This window comes from Dipodomys ordii, unplaced genomic scaffold, assembly GCF_000151885.1.
Source record: "Dipodomys ordii isolate 6190 unplaced genomic scaffold, Dord_2.0 Scaffold95, whole genome shotgun sequence".
NCBI classification, from domain to species: domain Eukaryota; kingdom Metazoa; phylum Chordata; class Mammalia; order Rodentia; family Heteromyidae; genus Dipodomys; species Dipodomys ordii.
The window spans coordinates 1,901,784-1,925,361 of NW_012267311.1; the positions used below are offsets into that span (position 1 = coordinate 1,901,784).

General features: G+C 43.4%; 1 protein-coding gene across 1 annotated transcript in view; it reads left to right on the forward strand.

Moving 5' to 3' along the window:
• The first annotated feature begins 10,260 nt into the window (after positions 1-10,260).
• Aco1 (aconitase 1, soluble) overlaps positions 10,261-23,578 on the forward strand; it is a 50,689-nt gene continuing 37,371 nt past the window's right edge. The window contains exon 1 of the mRNA XM_013026642.1: positions 10,261-10,363. The gene's annotated coding sequence lies outside the window, so the exon portion shown is untranslated. The remainder of the gene's footprint in view (positions 10,364-23,578) is intronic.

Here is a 23,578-nt window from a genome sequence, read left to right on the forward strand (position 1 = left end):
TTGCTTCTTCCTTCTTGAGCCTCTCACTCTCCCTCCCTCACCCCACACTGGGGGAACCTCACAGGGAGCAGCCAGAGCAGCCCCAGCCAGAGCAAGGCAAGAATGATCTCATTGCTAAATGTGTGTGTGTGTGTGTGTGTGTGTGTGTGTGTGTGTGTGTGCATGCGTTCTCATTGTATGAAAATCTCAAGTTAGCACAAATAATAAAAAAGAAAATTAACAGGAGAGGTATCAATACAAGAAAATGCCAGCTATGAGCCAAATTTTTATGTAATAAGAAATCCTGGGGCTGGGAAGGTGGCTCAGTGGTAGAGCGCTTGCCTTGCATGCCTGAGGCCCTGGGTTCGATTCCCCAGCACCACATAAGCAAAAAGAAAAACGCCGGAAGTGACGCTGTGGCTCAAGAGGTAGAGCGCTAGCCTTGAGCTGAAGAGCTGAGGGACAGTGCCCAGGCCCAGAGTTCAGGCCTTACGACCGGACCCAAAAAAAGAAATCCTAGCCCAGTGCTAGTGGTTCACATCCATAATTCTAGCTACTCGGGAGGCTGAGATCTGAGGACTATGATTCAAAACCATCCTGGGCAAAGACAAATCTGAGGGAGAATTTTCCAGGGCTAATAAGCATATCCAAAAAAAAAGACACTCTTTTTTACTTTATGTGTCAATCTGACTTCCATCAATATAACAGATACCTACGATAGTTTACTTAAAACCTTTTTTAACTTTAAGAAGTTTTATTTTGTCTTAGTTTTACAGCTTCCAGTTTATTCAATCAAGTTGGCCCGGTTGTTCTGGGCCTGCGGGAGGTAGCACATTAAGACAGGAGCATATGACAGGACAAAACTGCCCATCACTTCTGGTTTTTTGAGTGGTTAATTGGAGATAAGAGTCCCACAGGGGCTTTACTGCCTGGACTGGATTTGAACCATGATCCTCAGATCTCAGCCTCATGAGTAACTAGGTTTACAGGCATGAGCCACTAGCGCCTGGCTACAGGTACTATTTTTAATGGGGTATGGATTTGTGTGTGTACATTTTCAAAGTGTTTTTGCAGTGAACATGTTGTACTTATCATGACAATGAAATTGATGTGTAGAACTGTTCCTAATTTCACCTCTGTTTAAAACCACTCTTATATTTTACTGCACAACAGTAAATGTCTCCTTCAAGAATACCTCATTTTGTTTTCTCCAGAAGTTGCATGAACAACAGAGATAATGAGCAGTTTATTTGCAGTAATAACGTATTGGCTCTACTTAGGGAACTAGCTCACAGAACTTTTCCCTGTGGCAAAACACAAATGTCATACACGGCAGCACTGCAGTGTTTATGCTAACTCTGGCATTTTACACACTTGAGCTCATTATTCTCATTAATTTTGTGACTGTTAACAGCACTGCTATTTATATGACTTAGCCTTTACAGATTTCAATCAGAGCTTTCAAAACACAATGGAGAATGTGTCTAGAATGTAAGCAGATGCATCTCTGAGTCACTGTCCCCAAATTTCAAAATATGCTACCTGGTATTTTTATTTCTATTAAGATTCCTAGCCTGGTATTGGTGGCTCATGCCTGTAACTCTAGCTACTCAGGAAGCTAAGATCTAAGGATCATGGTTCAAAGCCAGCTTGAGCAGCAAGTCCATGACACTCTTATCTCCAATTAACCTGCAAAAAGCTGAAAGTGGAGCCATAGTTCAAATGCTAGAACAGGATCCTTGAGCCAAAAAGCAAGGCACCTAGGCCCTGAGTTCAAACTCCAGAAACAATACACACACACACACACACACACACACACACACACACACACACACACGAGATTCTTAAGGCACAAAAATTCTAGGAAAACATTTTGTTTTCCTTATCTCAAAATTGAAAAAAGTAATTGGGTATGGGGGCTCACTGCAATCTCAGCTTCTCAGGAGGCAGAGGTTGGAAGAATTGCGATTCAAGGACAGCCTGCACAAAAAGCTAGTGCCAGCCATCTCAACAGAAAAGCTGGTTTGGGTAGTATACACCAATGTTACAGCTACACAGAAGGCATAGGAAAGAAAATCATGGTCTAGACTGGCATGAGCAGAAATGGAAAACTCTGTTTCAAAAATGACTAACGTAAAAGAGAACTGTGCAGTATGGGTCAAGTGGTAAAGCACTTGCTTAACAGGCATGAGGTCCCCTGAGCTCAAACCACAGTGCCATGAAAGAATAAATAAGAAATGTGTTGGGCGGGGGAGATGGGGGAGTGGAAAAGAAGGAAAAAAATGAGGGAGGGGGTAATATGTTCAACAAGAAATATACTCACCACTGTACTTACGTAACTGTAACCCCTCTGTGCATTACCTTGACAATAAAAGTCTTAAAAAGAAATATGTTCTAAAAAGACAATCAAGGGAAGAAGAGATAAGAAATGATCATTTCATTAATGAAAGTATACAAATCTTAAAGGACAAATTTATGCATAAAGTGCACAAATCTGAAAAATGCTTATGAATGAAAATAATCTATGGATAAACTTTCTAGGAATTCTCTTTTATATAGAGAAACTCAAAATATGTAAATAAGAACGTTTAGCAAAGAATCTTATTTCATAACAAAAGGCCTTCTAGGTTTAAATCTCTATCTAGATTCAAAGAGAAACCAGGGAGCCAGTGGCTCACACCTGTAATCCTAGTGACTCAGCTACTCAGGAGACTGAGATCTGAGGATCTCAGTTCAAAGTTGGCTCAAGCAGACAAATCCAAGAGACTCTTAGCTCCAATGAACCACCAGAAAGCTAAAACTGGAGGCCTGTCTCAAGTGGAAGAACACTGGACTTGAGTGGGGAGGGGCAGGGCACCAAGGGAAAGCTTGAGGCCCTGAGTTCAACCACCAGTAATAGCATTTAAAAAAAAAAACCAAAAAGATAAAAATACAAAATGTTCTCTACTTTAATTGTTAAGCAAATGCATAACCCCTCTCCCCCAAAGCATTTCTCCCTTACGACCAGGAAGCTCAGTCCACCTTGCACACTCGTTTGATCCTCAGTCACTGGCTATTGGCCTGTGTGAACTGTTTCTGTGTAGGTGTGACATATTCTCACAGCATCATTAATGTCAATACCTATGATAGGTGTCAGCACAGTGAGAGCTCTAGTTAAGTTCCATCTTTTGATCCTATGCAGCTGTGTGGAACGCATGCTCTGCACCTGTTGTATCCTACAACTGTCTGATCTCAGACATCTCAATGTTTGCCTGAGGATTCTGCCAGAGATGGAAAGCTCCCCCCCCCCTCCCACCCCCATGCAAGGCTAGTAAGTGGTTCATTTTTGTTTCCCCTACTAGTTCTGGGGGAGTTTGCAGTTTACAGGGTTGGGAATCAAATCTCAGGCCTCACACCGGCCAGGCAAGCACTCTACCAGGAGCTCCCTCCCCAGTCTCTGTGCAGGGAGGACAATCAGCACAATCATGATGGGAACTAGTACAGAGGTTCCTCAAAAAAAAATTATAGATAGAACAACCATATGATCTAGAGGTTCCAGCACTGGCTGTATTTCCAAATAATATGAAAGCAGAATGTCAGAGACTTTGCTGTATTCTCCACTTCACTGCCAGGTTACCCACCATAACCCTGATAAGAATCCAATGCAATGTCCATTAATAGACACGAAACGAAGGAAAACTGGGGAGGGGGGTGCATTCCCTAGCCTTTTCCTGCTTTACTAGAAACCACAGACAGCTCCTGGCACGACCCCCTGCTCCATCTTCAAAGCCAGTGCTGGGTTACTTCGTATCCTCAGCTCTGCTGCTGTCATGTCTTCTCTGAGTGACCCTCTTGTGTCCCTCTTGGAAGGACCCATGAGATTCTCCTGAGCCCATTCCAATAAGATTATCTTTCATCTTCCCATCTCAAGATCCTTAATTCACCCACATATGCATAATTCCCTTGGCCATGCTAATCATGGCAACAGCTCAGTGTTCACTGGCTGTAACAGAAACCCTAGTGGGTGTGGTGCTCTTAGGCAACTCCCTATCAGCCTTGTAGGAGGGGCTGTGGGCCAGCCTGTGCCATGATGCCCATGCTGCCACTTCCTACATTGTGAGGTGGGAGAGGCTGCCTAGATCCAGGGGTCTTGTCTTGTCTCGTCTTGTCTTCTACAAGATCTGTGACACAGCCATGGTTTTACCAGTTTTTACATGGAATAAAAACCTCATGGGCATCTGTGAGGATTTTTATTTGTTTCAGGTCTATACCTAAATTTCTTCACTAACTTCTCGGTATCCCTTATGCCCAATTCTTTTGGAAAAAAAAAAGAGAAGAAACAAAAATGCTTAATTTTATCTCTAGTTCCATCTTTAATTCTCAGAACAATGAGTTGAATTCCTATCATTCTCCAAAAAGACCAATCAGTTTCTGTTCTTAAGTAGGATAAACTCATGAATGTAGATGTGTGTGTGTGTGTGTGTGTGTGTGTGTGTGTGTGTGCGCGCGCGCCAGTCCCATGGCTTGAACTCAGGGCTTGGGCACTGTCCCTGAGGGGTTTTGCTCAAGGCTAGCATGCTTTAGCATTTGAGCCACAACTCTACTTCCAGCTTTTTGTTAGTTTATTAGAGATAAAAGTCTTTTTTTGGGGGGGGGATCCGGTCATTGGTCCTGAACTCTGGGCCTAGGCGCTGTCCCTCAGTTCTTCAGCTCAAGGCTAGCCCGCTCTACCACTTGAGCCACAGCGCCACTTCTGGCTTTTTTTTTTCATTTTGCTTTTGTGGTGCTGAGGAATCGAACCCAGAGCCTCAGGCATGCAAGGCAAGAGCTCTACCACTGAGCCACCTTCCCAGCCCGAAGAAGCCCTTTTTCCTTTCAGAGGGATTGGTAAGTAGAGACCACAATCTGGGTGTCAGGGGAGGGGTGCTCATGGGTTTGTCTTTGTAGAACCAGTGCCAGTTTATGTTTCTTGGCTCTTATTGTTAGATACTACCTCAAAGGCAATTGACAAAATAGAAAATCCTGACTTCAGCCTCACAGTCAAGGTATAAAAGAATTGGGAGTTGAGAAGCAATAGTTTAATAGCTGCCATAGGTGTAGACCATAGTTGTGTATTATTTTTTTCTCTTTGAAAATTATCTATACTTTATACAAAAAATTATCTATACTTTATATATTTTCAAATAAAATTATCTATACTTTATATGCTTTGAAAGATATTAAGCATATTTAAATAAATATAAATATATAAAATTCATATTTATATATTATAGAATTATATATAGTTATATACATATACTTTTTCATGCATTTAATTATTATCAAGGTGATGTACAGAGGGGTTACAGTAACATGAGCAGATAAAGAGTTCATTTACTTTTGGACAATGTCACCCTTTTTCTTGCTTTCTCCCAGTTTTTCCCTCCCATCCCCATCCACAAGGTTTTTTTGTTTTTTTGGTGTTTTTTGGTGTTTTTTTTTTTCACTCATCATGCCAAGCTCCTAGCAAAGCCAGGACCAAAAAGGTAAGTTTGTGCTCTCTACCTTCCAGAGACTTCAGTAACTATGACATTAAGGAACTGAGGGAGGACATTTTTAGGACACCAGGACCAACGATCACTAGCTACCCAGGTACCAAAATCTTATGCCTGCAAAATCTCTTGATGTGAATTCTGCACACAGAGCAATCAAGTTGCCATTCTGAGGGAGGACTTCTTAATCCATTAATGTTTCTTAGTATTTGTTCTATTGTTACATTCTTTTTTTTTTATATTTTAGTTGTACAAAGGAGTTGCCTTTTTAAAAAAAATTTTTGCTGTAAAGGTGATATACAGAGGGGTTATAGTTACATAAGTCAGGGATTGAGTACATTTGGTTTTGAACAGTGTCACCCCCATCCAGTTTTTCCCTCCCGACCCCTCTCCCCCCAAATTGTATAGTTCATTTCCAACAGTGTCATCTGAGGATCACTGCTGGTGGGACAAAGTAACTCTCTTAAGGCCAAAGCCATACTCAAATTCTCAGCTTTTCATTTTGACAATGTGTTTAACTGCATACTCACAGGCCATCAACAGAGGGCAGCAGCTGACCATGATCTTGTGGGCTCTTTTGTTGTTGTTTGGGTTCTTGTTTTGTTTTCTTTTGTTTTTGAGAAGGATCTTCCTGTATAGGCCAGCCTGGCCTCCAACTCCCAGTCTTCCTGCCTCTACCTACTGCGTTCTGGAATTGCAGGTATGCACCACCACATCTGCACCACTTAATCAATCTCCATGGTACTTTCAAGGATGAATCTGGAATAAACATATGTATCTTTCTCTGTCATAGATTGTTTCTTCCCACAAAGAATGGGAGTTGTTTAAAACATTGAAAATGACATGTCAAAGCAATCTCTTCATCAACTAGAGCTAAAAATGAGCCACATTATCAACAAACTTGATATATATTTTTTACACTTTCATTTGTCAATGTTGCCAAATGATCTTATTGGAAAAAAAAAGAAACAGTAGCAACAAACTTACCTGGCATTGTATTTTGTGCTACTGAATAGACTGGATGGATAATTCATGCAGATTTATCTCCACATTGAGAAAAACAACAGATTGTATTTTACAAGTATCCAGCAAATCAACATATATGAAAGATATACTAGACATACAGAAGTTCCTTGCAGGTCTTGAAAACTCACACTTGAAAGGGGACCCAAGGAAAGGATCAAGGAAAGGATCCTTCACATCCATGCCAGGGGACCAGGCAGAGGCAGGCAGGCACAGGAGAAAGATTATTACAAGGTTTATTAGAGGAGCCATATTTCTCCCAAAGAAGAGCACATGGCAGCCTTCACTATCTAGGTAGCAGCAGGGTCTGGGGGTTAGGAAGTGAGGTAAATGGGAGTTCAGGTGGGTCTGGGTAGAGAGAGGGAGGGGCCAGCTGTGTGGCCAGAACAAGTCTGGGTGGAGCTGAGGACGGAAGGTGGGCATAATGCTTACATTCCCCACTCTGTTGTTTAATAAAAATAGGGGGTACCAGGCCGGAGGGTATGGGTGGAGATCGCTTTTTCTGGAGCTATTTCCTGCTGTAAAGGGGTGAAGTAGTCAGGGGTCCCTGTTTTGTTGCTCCGCCATATACCATGCAAGAAGCATCTGCTTAAAAGTCTGCCTTTTCCATGACAATAGTTATGTAAAATGCTAGACACAATTAATAAAAGGCAAAATTGCTGTTAAGGCAAAAATTGCTGTTAACAGCCCAAGAGAGGAATATGCCATGGGAGGACTGATTCCGGCTATCAAAAACCTGAAATTGCCTTTTTTTTGTCTTGGATTGAGAGCATGGTACCTGACTCCCAGCATCCTGGAGGAGGGGGAGTAAGATTTTTTCTGCTTTATGTTCACAGTAACCTGAGGAGTAGGTAGCAGAGATATGAGTCAATGGGTGTCATGGGCTCTTTTGGCTACTTCCTCTGATTCTAATCTCTCCAAGAATAAGGGCTGTGTTTACCTGGTGCTAATAAATTACTGGCTACAGTAGGGATCTCAGCCCCTGAACAGTGAGTGCAACCTGTATGTCTCTAGTGTTCTTTTTTTTTTTTTTTTTGGTCAGTCATGGGGCTTGAACTCTGGGCCTGAGCGCTGTCCCTCAGCTCTCTAGCTCAAGGCTAGCATACACCATTTTTCTATTAAATAACAATGTACATGGAAGTGTACCATGCATGGCAAAGCATGATATAAGGTCAGTTGGATTTCGTTCTTAGGACTTTTCAACACACTGAAAAGCCCAGCTGATGTGCCATATAGCAACATTTTAACCCAGCCAACAACAGGCTTCATGAACTACCCTGTCACAAGACCTTACCCCCAGATATCACAGTCATCGCAGTCTGTGTCAGTACACTTTATGTTTGCACAATGACACCGCCAGATTTCAGACTCATTCCCCAGGCCACACCAGACTAACTGAAGCCAGTGTGAAAAACACCAAGGTATTCCTCACAGCTGACCAGTGCTCGAACATACTCCCTGTTGTTGTTCTCTAAGTAGCAGAAGCTCTGGCAGGTGAAGATGCTGGAAAAATGCTCTTTCACCTGAAGGCCTTTCTTCTACTAGCCAATGATGAGATGCTTTGGTGTCTGGGCTCCATTACCATATTTAGGTGGCCTCCTCTCAGAAGATAAATGATATAACTCCATAAAGTATACAAACTCTGCTGGTCTACTAGCACAATCTTTTGTATCAGGACAGAAAAACTTATTACTGAGACACTGCATGAGCATAATAATATGGTTCTCAACTCATTATTTTTGTTGTTGTTGTTGTTATTGCTTTCTGAAAACACCCTGAGACCCAAACTCAAGATATAGAATACAAGATGAAAAAGAAAGTGGATGGGTGGAGGGGACAGATAGAAAGAATACTAATATCCCCATTAGATATGATGGCTCACACGTGGCGATGGTTTAGAAGGCCATGTTCCAGTCATGACATCTTCAGCAATTGGCACTGGCTTTAGAAGAAAGACTACGCTCTGGGCAAGACCAGGCTTAGTGAACTCTAAAGACCTTGCTTACCTGTAGCTATTGTCACTTGCTATGAGGGGGCAGTTGAAAAATTCCAGAGACTCACCAAGAGCTAAAGGTCCCCATCATCCAAAGTCCAGAACACAGCTCAGAAGGCAGCAAAGAGTTCCAAAGAACCTCTGGATCTAAGGTCCCCATACACAAAACCCTGCTAACATTAGGAGGCAGTGGATTTCAGAGAGCTCAATCCAGAAGGCAGAAACTGCAAGCTAAGACCCAGTATAGATAGGTGGGAGGCTGTAGAACCATAGTTGGGAGTGAAGACATAAGAACTTCAAGCTGTGGTTACCAGAAGTTTGAGAGAGTTGCTAATGCTTAAGAGCCCAGATCCTGACACCCAAAACCGAGTTGTAACTCTACCTGCTGGATTTCCAGAGCAGTAATTCTTGAATTCCTGAAGCCATGATCCTTGGACTTGGAAATCCTGGGGGCATGGGCTTCTAGTTCTCAGTCAAAAGCCAAAGCCTCTGGGTTTGGAAGCCCAGCTTGTGAATTTCTGGAACTCAAAGGCCTTCAATAGTAAGAAGCTTCCCCCATACCTATCTGATTTCTATCTGGATACAGCAAAAGAACTCCCCAGACATCTATTGGGTGGCATCAGCTCTTGTTCTAAATCCTTAAGAAAACAACAATAACTTAAAGAAGAGGCTGAGATCTGAGGATCACAGTTTGAAGCCATCTCTGACAGCAAAGTCAGGAGACTTTTGTTTCCAATTAGCCAGAAGTAGAGCTGTGGCTCAAGTGGAGAGTGCCAGCCTTGCGCAAAAAAAAAAAAAAAAAAAAAGCTAAAGGACAGCACCTAAGTCCTGAGTTCAAGACTCCATACTGGCAAGAACAACAACAATAACAATAATAATATTTAATTTAACTGAAAAGGAAACTGTGGTGACTTTCCAGATAATCTGGGCAGGAAAAAAAAAACTCACCTTTGATCTAAAAAAAAAAAAATCTAATTACTTTTCTGAACTCACATTTACCTGGCATGGCACAAATCTAAGCAATACCAACGCAGGTCTAGAGAAGGCAGCTGCTCAGGCCTATTTCTCAGCCATTTGTCTGCCTGCAGATTTATGTTTCACACACAGGACGTTTTGCATTTGCTTGGACACCGCCGCTGACCATTTATCATCGTGTGTGCACGTGAACCGCGAAAGCTGGGCCCGATCCCAGAACCCACTGGGCGTGCTTTGCACAAAGAGCCGGGCTGGGCTGGGTGGAGGCAGGGGACAGGCCGTGAGGGGCTCGGCCGCACTCCTCCCGCCCAGCCCCAGCCACACAATAGGATCCCTGCGGTGATGGCCCAAGCACCTTAAAGGAAATTAAAGAAGCATGTCTTCCGCTTGGGCTCATTGCCCAGCGCCGGCTGGGCACTCGCACCCTGTGCCCCTGCGGGGGATGAGAACCAGCCCTGCCGCAGGCCCCGGGCTCACAGAGAAGGACGGAGTCCAAGGAAACCCGGCCTCCACTTCCTGTCCCTGGGCGGTCAGCCACCTCGGGCTACCTCCCGCGGGCGAAGGCGGGAGGGACACCGCAGAGGCCCGGTCCGCCAGTGCAGCCACGCCCCTCCGACACGCCTGCCGCGGAGGCCCGCCCATCGCCAGAACCCCGCCCCTTCAAGGCCACGCCCCCTCGCAGCCCGTGGCCGGGGTTTGACCGCCGCCGGGACCACGCCCCTCGCCACAGGCTCCGCCCCTCGCCAGTCCCGGCCCGGCTCCGCCCCTCGTCCGGTGGCCCGGGGGTGGCTGGAGGAGGAGCGTGCAGGCAGCGGACGGAGCACTCAGAGCGGCCCGTTGCTCGGTCCAGACCCGGTCGTGAAGCCCCACCGTGCAATCCTCGGTGAGTACCGACTGGTCCCACCCACATCCCAGAGCTGGGGGTCGGGGGGCCACGCAGACCCGGCGGAGTCGCACTGGGCCTTGTGTGCGGCGTCCGGGGCGCCGCGGCCCGGGGGAGGCCGAGGGGTGGTTCCGGGGAGTAACCTCCCCGGTGTCGCGCCGGGGGACCCCCCCCCGTAGCTCTCCTCCCGCCCCGGTCCGTGCGCGCCGCGGGGAGGCCGTGCGGGGCCGCGAGCGGGGGTCCGGGCCCCGCGGGGTGCGGCCTCACGGCGGGTCCCTGCCCAGGCCCGGCCCGCGCCCGGACACCTCGGGAGACCTTTTGGGGTGAGGGGGCAGAGGGGGGTGAGGAGGAGACGGGTGGGCGCACCTCCTTCCTGACCCCCCCCCACCCTCTGGAAGCGAGTTCTCGAACTTCTTTAATTTTTGGACTCAGTACCCCTTGGCACTCTCCAAAACGAGTGACCGAAGGAGGCTTCGTTCCTATGATTTGTAGCTGTTATTTGTTATCTGTTAGTAACGCGGAGAAACTTTGAGTGTGAGTAATAATTCGCTTAAAATTAATACCAGGCTAATTGTTTCTTAACACTGCACGTTTTTTTTTTGTAAACTCTCTTTTCCAAAACGAAGTTACTGAGTACAATATGGTACTGCTTTCCGTTTGCGAAAACTCTTTTTCAATCTCAACCTTAGAGAAGACAAGTGCAGAGCTAAGTGCTGTGGTACTCTCCTGTAATCTCAGTACTTGGAAGGCTGCAGCAGTTAAGATTCCAAGTGTGGGGTCCGTCTGAGCTAAGTTTCAAGACAGTTTGAGCTACAGGGGACTATCTGTCTCAAAGAAGGAAACTTTAAATAAATAAATAAGGTTTTTGTACCTGCTCCTGCATGCATTCCAGTCTAATAATACATGCCAGGTAGCTCCTGGAGACTTTCACAGTGTCCAGCTAACAAAGGCAAATCGCATCTTAGGCTTATTGTGGTAGTGGTCTTGACCTTGTAGATACATAGGAGTCTGGTGCACCACACTTTCAGAGTTGTGAGTGTAGGAAATGCTTAATCCACTGAGCCCACTTCTTGTTGGTGATTCGCCTGTAAGTGGAACACCTCCTCCACCCCAACACCAGAGATAGTGTTAAATGTGATCCATGGGACCGAGCTTGATCACTTGGGATACCAAACGCTCAGTGCCCACATTCGATGGTGGCTCCGCTGTCAGCCTCCTGAAATCTCAGCTTGGCTTTGGTTGTTTCTTTGCTTGTGTCAAAGCTGAGCCTGTTTGTGTTCTCAGCATTACAGCGCTGATGTTGCAAGCAGAATTGTGGGTTGAGAGCAGGGCCTCTGGAGAGAGAGTTCCAAGTGTGTAGGGTGTGAGGATTACCAAGTCGTTGAGAGGTTATTTCCAAAAGAAGGAAAGAGCAGTTTTTTTTTAGCCCCTTTCCTGGTGCTCACTAGCCATGGGTTTGTTCCAAGAAGCTTCTCAGTCTTGGTGTTCTTTCATTTTCCACTTTCAGAGGTCTCGTGCTGTGTCTAGTCCTCATCCAACCCTACCAGAAAGTGGTTGTTCAACATGTCAGGGAGAGTCCTTCACTGGACTTCACTTCGTCAGCACAAGTTCCTGAACAAAATTATAGACAAAGACACATCATAGGAAAAGAACTTCTCTACTTCTGTCCTCTTCCCAAAGATTCTGTCATTGGAATAAAGCAGCTTGGACACTGCTGCTGATCATTTATAATAGTTGTGTGTGAACCTGATGCGTATGTTGCTGCAGAGTGAACTAGTGGGAGCAGGGACAGGAACCTAAACTCTGAGCCCCTTTTGTGTTCTTTGTAGAAGAGTCTACACATTGATGGGAGAACCTCACTTGTTTATCGTGTCAGGACATAGTTAGTTGCTGATCTGTTTATGACCTACCCAGTTCTGTACTGTATGCTGGGAAAGCGGAGCACAAAAGATAACAGTCCCTGTCTTTCTGGAGATTACAGTCTAACAGTTTAGGTTAATGAGACAATCCTGCCACATGTTTATGGGAAACATGGTCCTATTCCCTAATGAAAGTGTACTTCAAAAGCATGTGCTAAAAATACCAGTGTCACGTTGTGAAGATAATGGTAAAATTGAACGTTTATGAGCACATGCCTGGCAAAGAACTTCCTTTTCTTGTTTCCCCCAGCCTTTTTATGGAATAACTCACTATGATTCTCTTAAGTGTTCTTTACAGGAAAAGTACTCCTAACCTGGCAAGCCTTAGGGAAGATACTTGATCTTTCCTGGCCCTGGTGACTTTGGCATAAAAGAGAAGATTTGGACCATTGATAACAAGTGTTCATAGCAACCAGTGCTTTACTGCCGCTGCCTTATATTTGTGCCTGGCTCTTCCCAGCTCTGTGGTCAGTGACATCACATTATTTTAGTTTGAAATAAGCTACGAAGAGAATATTTATACCATGCAACAGCCAGGGCTCCAAATCTGGGCTCTTTTCCCCTGGAGAGAATAGTGGTTAAACATTTACTAGAACACCATTGTTACTGTCAGAGCAAAGGTATTTTGTGTTTTTGTTGTTCTTGGTTTTTGTTGTTGTTGTTGTTGTTGTTTTGTCTTTTTCTTTTTTGGTACTGGGGATCGAACCCAGGACATTGCACTTGCTAGGCAAGCGCTTTACCACTGAGCTACATCCCAGCCCTGTTGTTGTTGTTTTAACATAAAACAGACTCACCTGACCAAAGACATTGGATATGGGGTGTTTTTCACATCATAGAATATGACTCTGCAAATTTTCTGTGTAAAGTGGAAAACAGAAAAATGGTAGGGTTTGTGAACTATACTATCTCTATTGCAAATATACAGTGTGTAAGCAGTCATAGGCAATGTGCAAAGAAACATGGGTGTGTCCCAATAAAACTTTATTTACAAAAGTATGAGCTAGGCCACAGTTTGCAAGACCTTGTCCTAGAATATCACAGCAGGAACTCTGTTTCAAGATCATTTCATAGGAACAAAAAGTCTTCAGGACTTTATCCTAGGGACCTGAATCTCCAAGATAGATGTAGCTGGGAATAGGAACTTCAGAGGACTTGGGATTAATCATTAAAGAATCTATAGCAGGTTGTTTAAAGGAATGCCACATGTTCAAGTTTTGAGGACTTAGCCATTGATGCTCAACAGAAATCTGTATTCCCTACTCCTTTTTTGGAGTAATCCCAGGCCTAAGGTAGATGGACCTCCAGTCTACCTCAATGTGTAGATTTTCTTACACAAAACCCCATAGGATTTCTAACAGCTATCCTGATTTCAGGACCAGCACCAAAGGATGTGCTTAAAAATCCTTGTGCATCTGTATTTTACACATTGTATAGACACACAGTGTGTATTCATGTGTGTATATGCATATATTATGTACATGAGTGGTATGCATGTGCAATTACATAGTTTGTGAGTTTAAAGTAACCTCTTAAATGAATGGAAGACAGACACCAAACCTCAGTGTGTACCAGAAATAGGTTCTGAGCAGTAGAGGTGAAAGCCAATGGGGGAAGCTTTATTTTTATAACACTAGATGTGTCTGTGTGCAACATTTATATATTATTTTTACAACTTTACAAAAAAATCCTTGAAATCTCAGTAGCTATACTTTTTTTTTTGTCAAGTCATGGGGCTTGAACTCAGGGCCTGAGTGCTGTCCCTGAGCTCTTAGACTAAAGGCTAGTGTTCTGCCACTTTGAGCCACAGTTCTACTTCTGTTTTTTCTGGTGGTTAATTGGAGATAAGAGTCTCATGGACTTTCCTGCGCAGGCTGGCTTTGAACCATAAGCCCCAGATCTCAGCCACCTGAATAGTTAAGATTACAGGTGTGAGCCACCAGCACCAGGCTAGCAAGCTACACTTTTTAAAAATGGAGCTGGGGTTCTTAGGTAATAAAAATCTGCCAGTACCCCTCTCTCTCCCAATAAAACTAATTGCCAAATTATACTTCTGAACTAGTATTTGCAGTGCTAGCATATATAAACTCAAACTGTCATTGAAAGCAGGCCCTTCTCAAGTGAAAACTTTTTATTAAACAGTATTAATGTTTGACTTTTATTAAGTCTTGTCCAAGGTTAGAAGTATTAGATCAAAGTGTCTCTTAAAGGGCTATTATACAGTCTTTATACTGGTGTTATAAAAAGGCTATGGATTTGCCAAAAGGTTAAGTGGCTTCTCTTGATGGGGGAAAGGGGTGTAGATTTTTAGGTTTTTCTTCACCTTTATTTACAAGTGTTTCCCAGCATGAACAAATGATAAACTTGATATGAACAAAACCAGCCTCTATTGTTGTTTGCACATACTGAGGACACAGTGGCCTCCATTTTTTTATGCTGACTTATCACCAGCCTGCCTAGAAGCAGAACCCTGCTGGGTTTTTTCCCCCAGTGGGAAGTAGAAAGATAAGTGAGAAGAGCCAGGCCTGAGGAACTGAAGACAGGCGTTCTGCAGTCACGGAGTACTGTTGACTTCCCCCAAGGTCTCTTCTGACCCTTCTCTGCCATTAATCACAAGGGGACATTAGAAAGTTCTGCATGGGTTTAATGCCTTCCGCAGACCATCATTAATGGTCCTTCATTTCATTATTGTTTTTTTAATTTTTTGGCGAAAAATGTCAGAAGTACAAAGAAGTGAAATGGAAACCGTAAATCCTCCCCCTCTACCATGATGAACACTGACACTTGTCCAATCTTGGTTTCGCTTGGACCTTTCCTTGACCTCACTCCTTTTTCCCTCTACCAGGCATTGGCTTGTTCATGTTCAACTATTGAACTTCACACACACACACACACACACACACACACACACACACACACGCACACATACACACACACTCACACACACACACACACTTTTTGGTTGTGACTTTTAAGAAGCTAGAGTCTATTGCCCACCACCAAGGAAGTCTTAAAATTATCCTGTCCTAATGAAAACACCTGTGCACTTGCTGTTTCTCATTCTTTCCTTTTGTATTTGCTCTTCCCTCTAAATGTCTCAACCTGTCTTTCAGTCTTCTGATAGCCTTTCTCAAATCCCAGCAGTAACACTCTTCCTGTGGACTTTTCTTATGACCATTATCTTACTGTAATTAAATGTGTGCTAATCTGCATCTCCTCATTCAATTGTAACCTTTACTTAAAAGCAATGTTTTCCTTATCTTCTTTTCTCCCGAGGTTATTTAGCTATCATAATGCAAAGAAGATACTCAAGAAATACATGCTAAGTTAATTTGGATTGATCAAGATCATTGGGAGGAAATTTGAGTATAAAAAATTCATCATATTAAAAGAAACATTTTCAGATGTTACCTAGGGCCAAGAACATTTTATCCTATCTGCATATTGTTTTAAAAACTCATGATGGGGCTGGGAAGGTGGCTCAGTGGTAGAGTGCTTGCCTTACATGCATGAGGCCCTGGGTTTGATTCCTTAGTACCACATAAACAGAAAAAGCCGGAAATGGCTTTTCAAGCCCCACAACCAACAACAAAAAAAATAAAATAAATAAGTAAATAAAAATAAAAATTCATGATGTACCTGTATAAAAAAGTGAAGGGGAACTGGAGCTTGACTCCAAGTGGTAGAATGCTAGCCTTCAGTAAAAAAGCTCAGGGACAGTGCCCAGGCCCTGAGTTCAAACCCCATGACTAATTTTATTTTTTAAGTGATGGTTTTGTTGTTTTTTATTTTTTTAAGAAATATTTTTCACATATGTATGTTGAATTGTTAACTCTTTTCTAACCTTGAAATGCCTCATCCCAGGAAAACTACCTGAAAAAATAAATAAAACTAAACAGAGGCATTTTTTATTGAATGACTGAGTTTAATTATTTGTTATGTTAAATCTTTTTTTTTTGAGGCACTGGGATTTGAACTTAAGACCTCATTCTTGCTAGGCAATGGCCTTCTGAATCCTGTACCTAGATCCTAAAATCTTTTTTTTTTTTTTTTTGGTCAGTCGTGGGGCTTGAACTCTGGGCCTGGGCGCTGTCCCTCAGCTCTTCAGCTCAAGGCCAGTGCTCTACCACTTGAGCTACAGCACCACTTCCGGTTTTCTGGTGGTTTATTGGACATAGGAGTCTCACGGTCTCTCCTGCCCGGGCTGGCTTTGAACCTCGATTCTCAGATCTCAGCCTCCTGAGTAGCTAGGATTACAGGCATGAGCCACCAGTGCCCAGCTAGATCCTAAAATATTTAGCAAAAGAAGTAGGTTATAATTAGAGCCCTCCCCTCAAGCCCCATGAAGTAAATCAATAGCTATGAATGATGTAGCTCCCAGCATCCACTGTGCTTCAAGTGTTAACCCATTTAATTATCCCAGCAGCCTTTGTCATCGGGGCTTAGAACTGTACTCATAGGCATTATTACCTTAAAACTGCAAAGAAACAAACAGAGGTTTAACAAACTATAAGGACTCTGCTTACAGCAGGTAAGTGATAGAGTTTGATTTTAAGTGCAGATTAGAAACCAAAAGAATTTGGGATTAGATGCTGTGAGCATGCAAAGACATGAAACCATCTTGCTAGGCATGATAGGTCTTTTGGCTCAGAACAAGTTCTTGTATCCCTTCATGCTTTGAAACTTCAAAGATGAGGTCACTTTCTGAACCAGTTGTTTCTCTGATTGCCCATGTCCTACTGTAGCTTTGTTGTCAAGAGCTAATCCAGGCACTCTGCTGAATTATCAGACTCTGTCTGGGCACATACCCCTCTGTGGTTTTCTCACATTCTCTCCTGACCTAAGAACTCTGGGTACCATGGTGTCTTTGGATAATGGGATTTACCAGGGTCCATTGCCCCAATATGGGACACTTAATCTTCATTATCCTTGTCAGCCTGTCTGTACTCATTATTGTAGAACTACAAAGCAAAGCACACATTGTGCAAGTAGTCCATGAAGTGACCTTCTGTGTGATTGAGAAGAATAGTAGTAGGCAAACCATTGCTAAGAGTCTTGCATATGCAAGAGCTGAGCCAAGACACAGGTTTAGTAGGTATGGTTTTACACGATCAGGATCGTGAATAGGATCAGGAATAGCCTTGCATTTGAGGTTGTTGATTATTTTGACCCACACTGTTCAGAAAGGGAATCAGTCACCTCCTGAGTGGTGGTGATGCCTATATTGTCCACATCAACCCATCCCATCATACAAATGTTGCCCAAATCAAGGCCATTTTAGACAGCTTGAGGTTCACTATCTGGACCTCGGCTCGTGGGTACCATTGAGTTTGAAGATTATTTTAAAGTGAGTTTTGATTTTTAAAATCGATTTGGTAAACTTGAATCTGAGTATGTAAAGTGACTATAAAATGGTATTGCATGTACAGTCTGCTGGGTGCCTCATGGTAGATGCGAGAGAGTTGGCTCTGGCATCAGGAAGCCTAGCCTTAACCCCCTAAACAGCTTCTTCCTGACCTCTGCAAGTGACTAACCCCTGTGATGCAGTCTTGTCACCGTCTGCTTCTCTGGGGGTTGCAGTGCTCTGGCAGCGATGGAATAGTTGCTCTATAATAGTCCACATTGATGCTGTTTTTCCCAAGCCATACCACCTGAGTTCCAGGGCCCCCCAGATGCATCATATCTGAAACCAGCATCCCGCTTCCCATCTTGGTTATTGGCCCTGACATTTTCCCCACTAGAAACAGGAGTGATTTTAGACCTCTCTGTCCTTTCCTGCCCTCTGACTAGGTGACTCTTTACCAGCCCTTGCCCTGAGTCAGTCAGACCACACAGCCAGAGTGGTTTTGTTTTCAGGGCTAGTCCAAACCTTTCAGTGAGGCCCCCTCATGCCCCAGACCTGATTACCCCCTTTTTTTCCCTCTTAGCCTTTCCCCGCATTCCCCTGCTTCAGGCATAAGGAAGGACTTTGTGACTCCCATAGCATCCCTTTTGTGCCTTTACATGTATTGTTTCCTCTGCCAGCATATTCTTTCATTGACCTCCTACCTCCCTGCATTCTAGAAGTCTGGAAATGCTGTCACCTTCCCTAAAGGCCTCCCCCCCCAACCCCGCCCCATAGTAGACTCTGTACTCTTTCTGGATACTTCTTAATTGCCCTGCATCCACCACAGCTGCAGCCTGGACAGCATCATGGAGGGATTTTACTTTCCCCTTCTTATCCTGGTGATCTACAAATACCAAGTGCATGAATGAATCCCTGTCAGTTTCTCCTCTAGGCAGCCTGGCTGGGTCAGCACATCGTGCTGCTCCATTCCTTGTCATATCTTGAACCCAGTGAAATGGCAATCATGAGTGGAAGTCAAGCCACCGTGTGAGTCACTGAGAGGGAGGCAGCATATAGCTGCCTTAGAGGCTGATGGATCTGAGCTTGCATTCCACTTCCCTCAACATACCTGCATCCGGCTGCAGATTTCCAGCTCAGAAAATGTGCTGCTAGCCTTGTGATGGGAAGGCATGTGCTGGTTAAAAACAAAACAGGAGCATCGGGTCCTCTGGTTGTTGCCATTCTTTTGGAAAATCAATGCTACATGAGTTTATCCATCAGGCCTCTGGGAACGTCATTAGCATGAGTCATCATCTCTGAGTCTAGGCAGGTCTGAGGCCCTCATGAAACCATGTTTACCTCTACAGCTTGGTGAGTGCTGAGATAAAGATTATCCTGTGAGACTTCTGGGGGCCAGACCCAGCCTCTAATGGTGACATCCTTTCTGATTTCTAAAGTTGAAAGTTCCTTATGATTTGTAAAATGCATCCAGGAGCTTGAGGAAATGATGTAGTGGATTTTGTTTTGTTTTGTTTTGCCAGTTGTGGGTCTTGAACTCTGGGCCTGAGCACTGTCCTTGAGCTCTTCAGCTCAAAGCGAGCTCTCTACCACTTGAGCTACAGTGCCACTTCCAGTTTTCTGGTAGTTAATTGAGATAAAAGTCTCATGGACTTTCCTGCCTGGGCTGACTTTGAACCATTATCCTTAGATCTGAGCCTCCTGAGTAGCTAGGATAATAGGCATGAGCCACCAGTACCTGGCTGCAGTGTTCTTAAAGAATGACTGGGTGCCCTTATTTGAAATAACTATTATATGTCTAGGATAATCTTATCAGATGAGCAGAAGAGCTCAAAAGCTATGTACATCTGACCATATAATATGATGCTAAGCGAAATGAACCCTATTGGACACAGAGGTTTTTCTTTGTTGTTGTTGTTAATGTACTATGTGATTTGTTTTTGTTTCTTTTATATGTTCTTCCCCCTATGGTATATCCCCTGTTATCACTGTACTTGATTTTGGTACCCTGCATCTTATATATACACTTATCTAATTTGGGGAGGGGAAGGCGAATACCAAAATGGTGAAACAAGGACACAGGATGACCCATTGCAACAATGATACTCACAAGACACTATGTTGGAAATGAACTTTACAATCTTGGCTGGGAGGGAGGAGGCAGGGAGATAAAGGATAGTAGGAAAAAACAAAGGAGGGGGTAAAACTATTTGGCAAGAAATGTACTCATTACCGTACTATATGTAACTGTGTAACTATAACCCCTCTGTACAGCATCTTTACAATAAAATATTTTTTTTAAAAAAGAATGACTTTTAGCATAAAAACGTACAGCTGACTGGCCTGTCCATCTGTCCTCAGGACTTTGGTGCAATAGGACTTGATTGCAGTTTCTGTAGGTGTCATGGGTAACTCTGGGGAGCTGCAGCGTAGAAGACCTCCACTCCAAGAAAAGACTGAGGATGAGGTCAGGCTGGGTCTGGAACTTTCCGAGGAGCCCTGCCTCCAGTTCTTCCTCTGCTTTATGGCCAAATGTTTCATGACCCTGTGATGGCTTGCTTTTCCCAGCTGATTTCTGGAATCTAGAAATGTCGAGTTCACATTATGCTTTCATTAGCCCCATGTTAGTTACCAAAATGCAAAAAATGAATGCACCTATTCTTTTGAGCTGGCACAACTAATACAATGAGCTTAAATGATGTGTCAGATTAAATCTTCATCTGTGAGAGATGTGTATGACCCTGCTCCCCCTTCAAACATATCCCAGAATTCAGGAGCCGAAAGAGCCAACGGAACCCCATGCTGTAGTATACCCCAAGCCCCCCACATTCTGACCATAGCTGTATACATGTGCTCAGTAAGTCACGATCATTTCTCTAAGGCAACCTGAAGTTTCTAGTGTTGCTTAATGATGAAGTTGAGTAATATAAAAGATTAGATTACATTTCAGGGATAGCCACTTTTGTGTGTGAGCTTGAACTCAAGTACCTCCACTTCTGGTGTGTTTGCTGCTTTATTTGGAAATAAGAGTGTCATGGACTTTTCTGACAGACTGCCTTTGAACTTCCATCCTTAGCTCTCCTGAGTAGCTAGGATTGCAGGTATGAGCCACTAGCACCTGGAAGGAATAACCATTTCTTCATTGCAGTTTTGGCACACAATGCATTAATTTCTTATTGAACTTTAACAGATATGATATTAGAGACCTTTAGACCAGATGTACAAGCAGGGTTTGTAGTTGTCTTTATCATTCCCTGCAACGTCTGACATGTTAGGCCGCTGCTGTCTCGTTACCTTCTCTGTTTTGTGTTCTTTTGCCCTCACTCACTTGGTTCTGTAGGCCATTCCGTAGGGCCACATCAGTATACCTCTACCTCAGTGCCCTTGCAGGGGATCCCCCTCGCTTTGTACCCTCACTTCCTTCAAGGCTGTCTCTGCTCAGATGGCTCATGGCAGTGAGTTCTTTTATGATCATGCCTCATCCTAACCCCATGGCTTCTTCACTCTAATTTTCTTGCCCTCCATTTCCACAGCACAAATAGATCACTGTCTGACATTCTGTCTGTATGTTTATGTATTTGTGTAGTGCAGCTCCTTCCATAAAATGGAGGCATTGTACTACAAGGGCAAAGAACTTGTCTCTGTGTTCACTGCTATCTCCCTAGAGCCTAAAGTAGTTCCTGGCACTCCACTCATTAGAAATTAATATAGATATACATCGAAAGAATGAATGAACAAATGCACAAACAAGTGAATCACAAGTTGTTATTTTCCTTAGGACTGTAAAGATCATCAACCAACCTTATATTAGATCACTTGATCATTAAAGCACAGGAGAGTTATATGACTAAACCAAAATGGAACTAACTCATTGAACCATCATGAGAGCTTTTAAAAGATCTAGAATATATTGAAATATTCTTGTTGGTTATGCGGAGGAAGATAGAAAGCTTGGAGAAAATAGACTTATGACATACAAATTGAGTAAAGGAGAGGTTTACTACTGGGCGATGGCAAAGCACTCTGACGCAGAAGCATTGCTGCACTAGACTTAGCATACAGAGCACCCTGCAGGTTATAAGTGAGCACTGTTACAGCCCTTTTAAAGAGCCATCCTTTCTCCAAGATCCTTCTCTACCATTCTCTGTTTATTTGTTTTGCTAGTCTCTCTCCAAAGTGTTCTTCTGGCTTCTCCTTCCATATTTTAAAAATTCACAAGTGTTTAGTTCTGAGCTAAGAGGTTTTTTGTTGTTGTTGTTGTTCTAGTGAGATCATGTTTATCAAGAGCTGAAACAAAGTGGTGGCCTGGTCTCAGGGCAATTTTAGATAGTAAACTCATCCACATGCATACACATCACGTAAAGCAGAGGACTAACCAACCCTGTGCTTGTAAAAGAACCCAGCTGACAAGGAGCCGTGGTGATTTTGCTGTCTTGGAGAGTTCTGATCACAGTGTTGCTTGCACTTACATAGACATCCTTGGAATCTTTTCTTTCAACCAGATTAGTTGTTTATAAGTCACAGAATGTTTAGATACACAGCACATACTTTAGGAATGGGACCAATTAATTTCTCTTTAAGCAGAGGGGAATATGAAGCATGGCTAATCTTAGTGAAGTGAACCCTAGAGATAAAGTGACATTACTTTGACTTTGAAGTTAGAACTTGGGAAAATGCAGTATGAATGTGTTTAAGTGTGTGGAAGAGAGGTAGGTTCACCACAAGAAACACAGAAGAAACTTGCTTTGGTTTGTCTAAAAACCTACCTCTTGTGTGTCTTTCAAAATCTTAAATAAAGTCTGCCTTGTGCTACTCACACTTTAGACCATGGAGGGGTGATTCTCAGCTGATTACTTGAAGGTTCTTGCAAACCATTTAGGTCCTCTGAAAGCTGTGTCTACACCCAAAACAAAAAGCACAAAGCACAAATTATCTTTACCTCATTACTGGTAACTCTGATAACAAGAATTCTACTGTCAGGGGTCACTTCTCTCCTCTCTTTTCCTGTGGTACGCAAATGCTGGACTGTCCGTATGACGGGTTAAAACCTATACCTCTTTATCATAAGGCAGGGATTCAGTTCTGATAGTAGAGACTGATGAATCATAAACGTTTGTACTCTGTGGGATAGAGGCTATAAAAGGAAAGTAGTCTCCCCCCCCCCAACCCTGATCATTGGCATTTTGCTAATAAATAAAAGCCAATACAAATATCTATAGATCTGGCTGAAATGGATAAAATCATAGCATAGTACCACTCTTGGGTCAAGATTCTAATATTGACTCATTCGTTATCAGCTGGCGTAGGGTCCAACATGGTTTGCTAGCAAGGTGATGTTTTAGCTGTGCTTAGTCTCCCTCACAAAACCCATTTTGCAGGAATGCTGCTTGGGTTTGGAAGTTCAGCCTGGGGTCATACATAACAAAGCTCACAGGCCCAAATGGGAATTTTGCCCATGATTTAAAGTAATGAGTCTCTTATCTTGTTGTGACCCATGATGTTCACAATTACGCAAGCAGAGAGTCAAATTGTGCAACACATTTTAGGTCTGTCATTTGTGTAAGGGGAAATCTTGCTGACTGCAAGTCTCACACATAGATGGAGACTAAGAGCAGTCCTAGCCCTGCCAGGGTTACACAACTAAGTCTTATTCACATTAATATTTTAGTCATGTTCCTTGGAAATGAGAACATTTGGTCACTAGAGGTCACCTTAGTGTCATTCAGTTTGACCTGTTTGGCAGTCAGGCAGTTTACCGAGGAAGAAATTCAGATATCTAAGAAGACAAATAAGAAATTATTCAGCTTTACTTACTGTTGAAGAAATGCCAAGATAGGTGGTTTAATCTCTCAACTTGGCAAAAATGTAAGAATAAGTTATGTTGCCTGGTTGGGGTAGCCCCATTCACAGTTCAGAGAAGGGTCATTAAATGCATTCAGACTTTACCAGCATCTT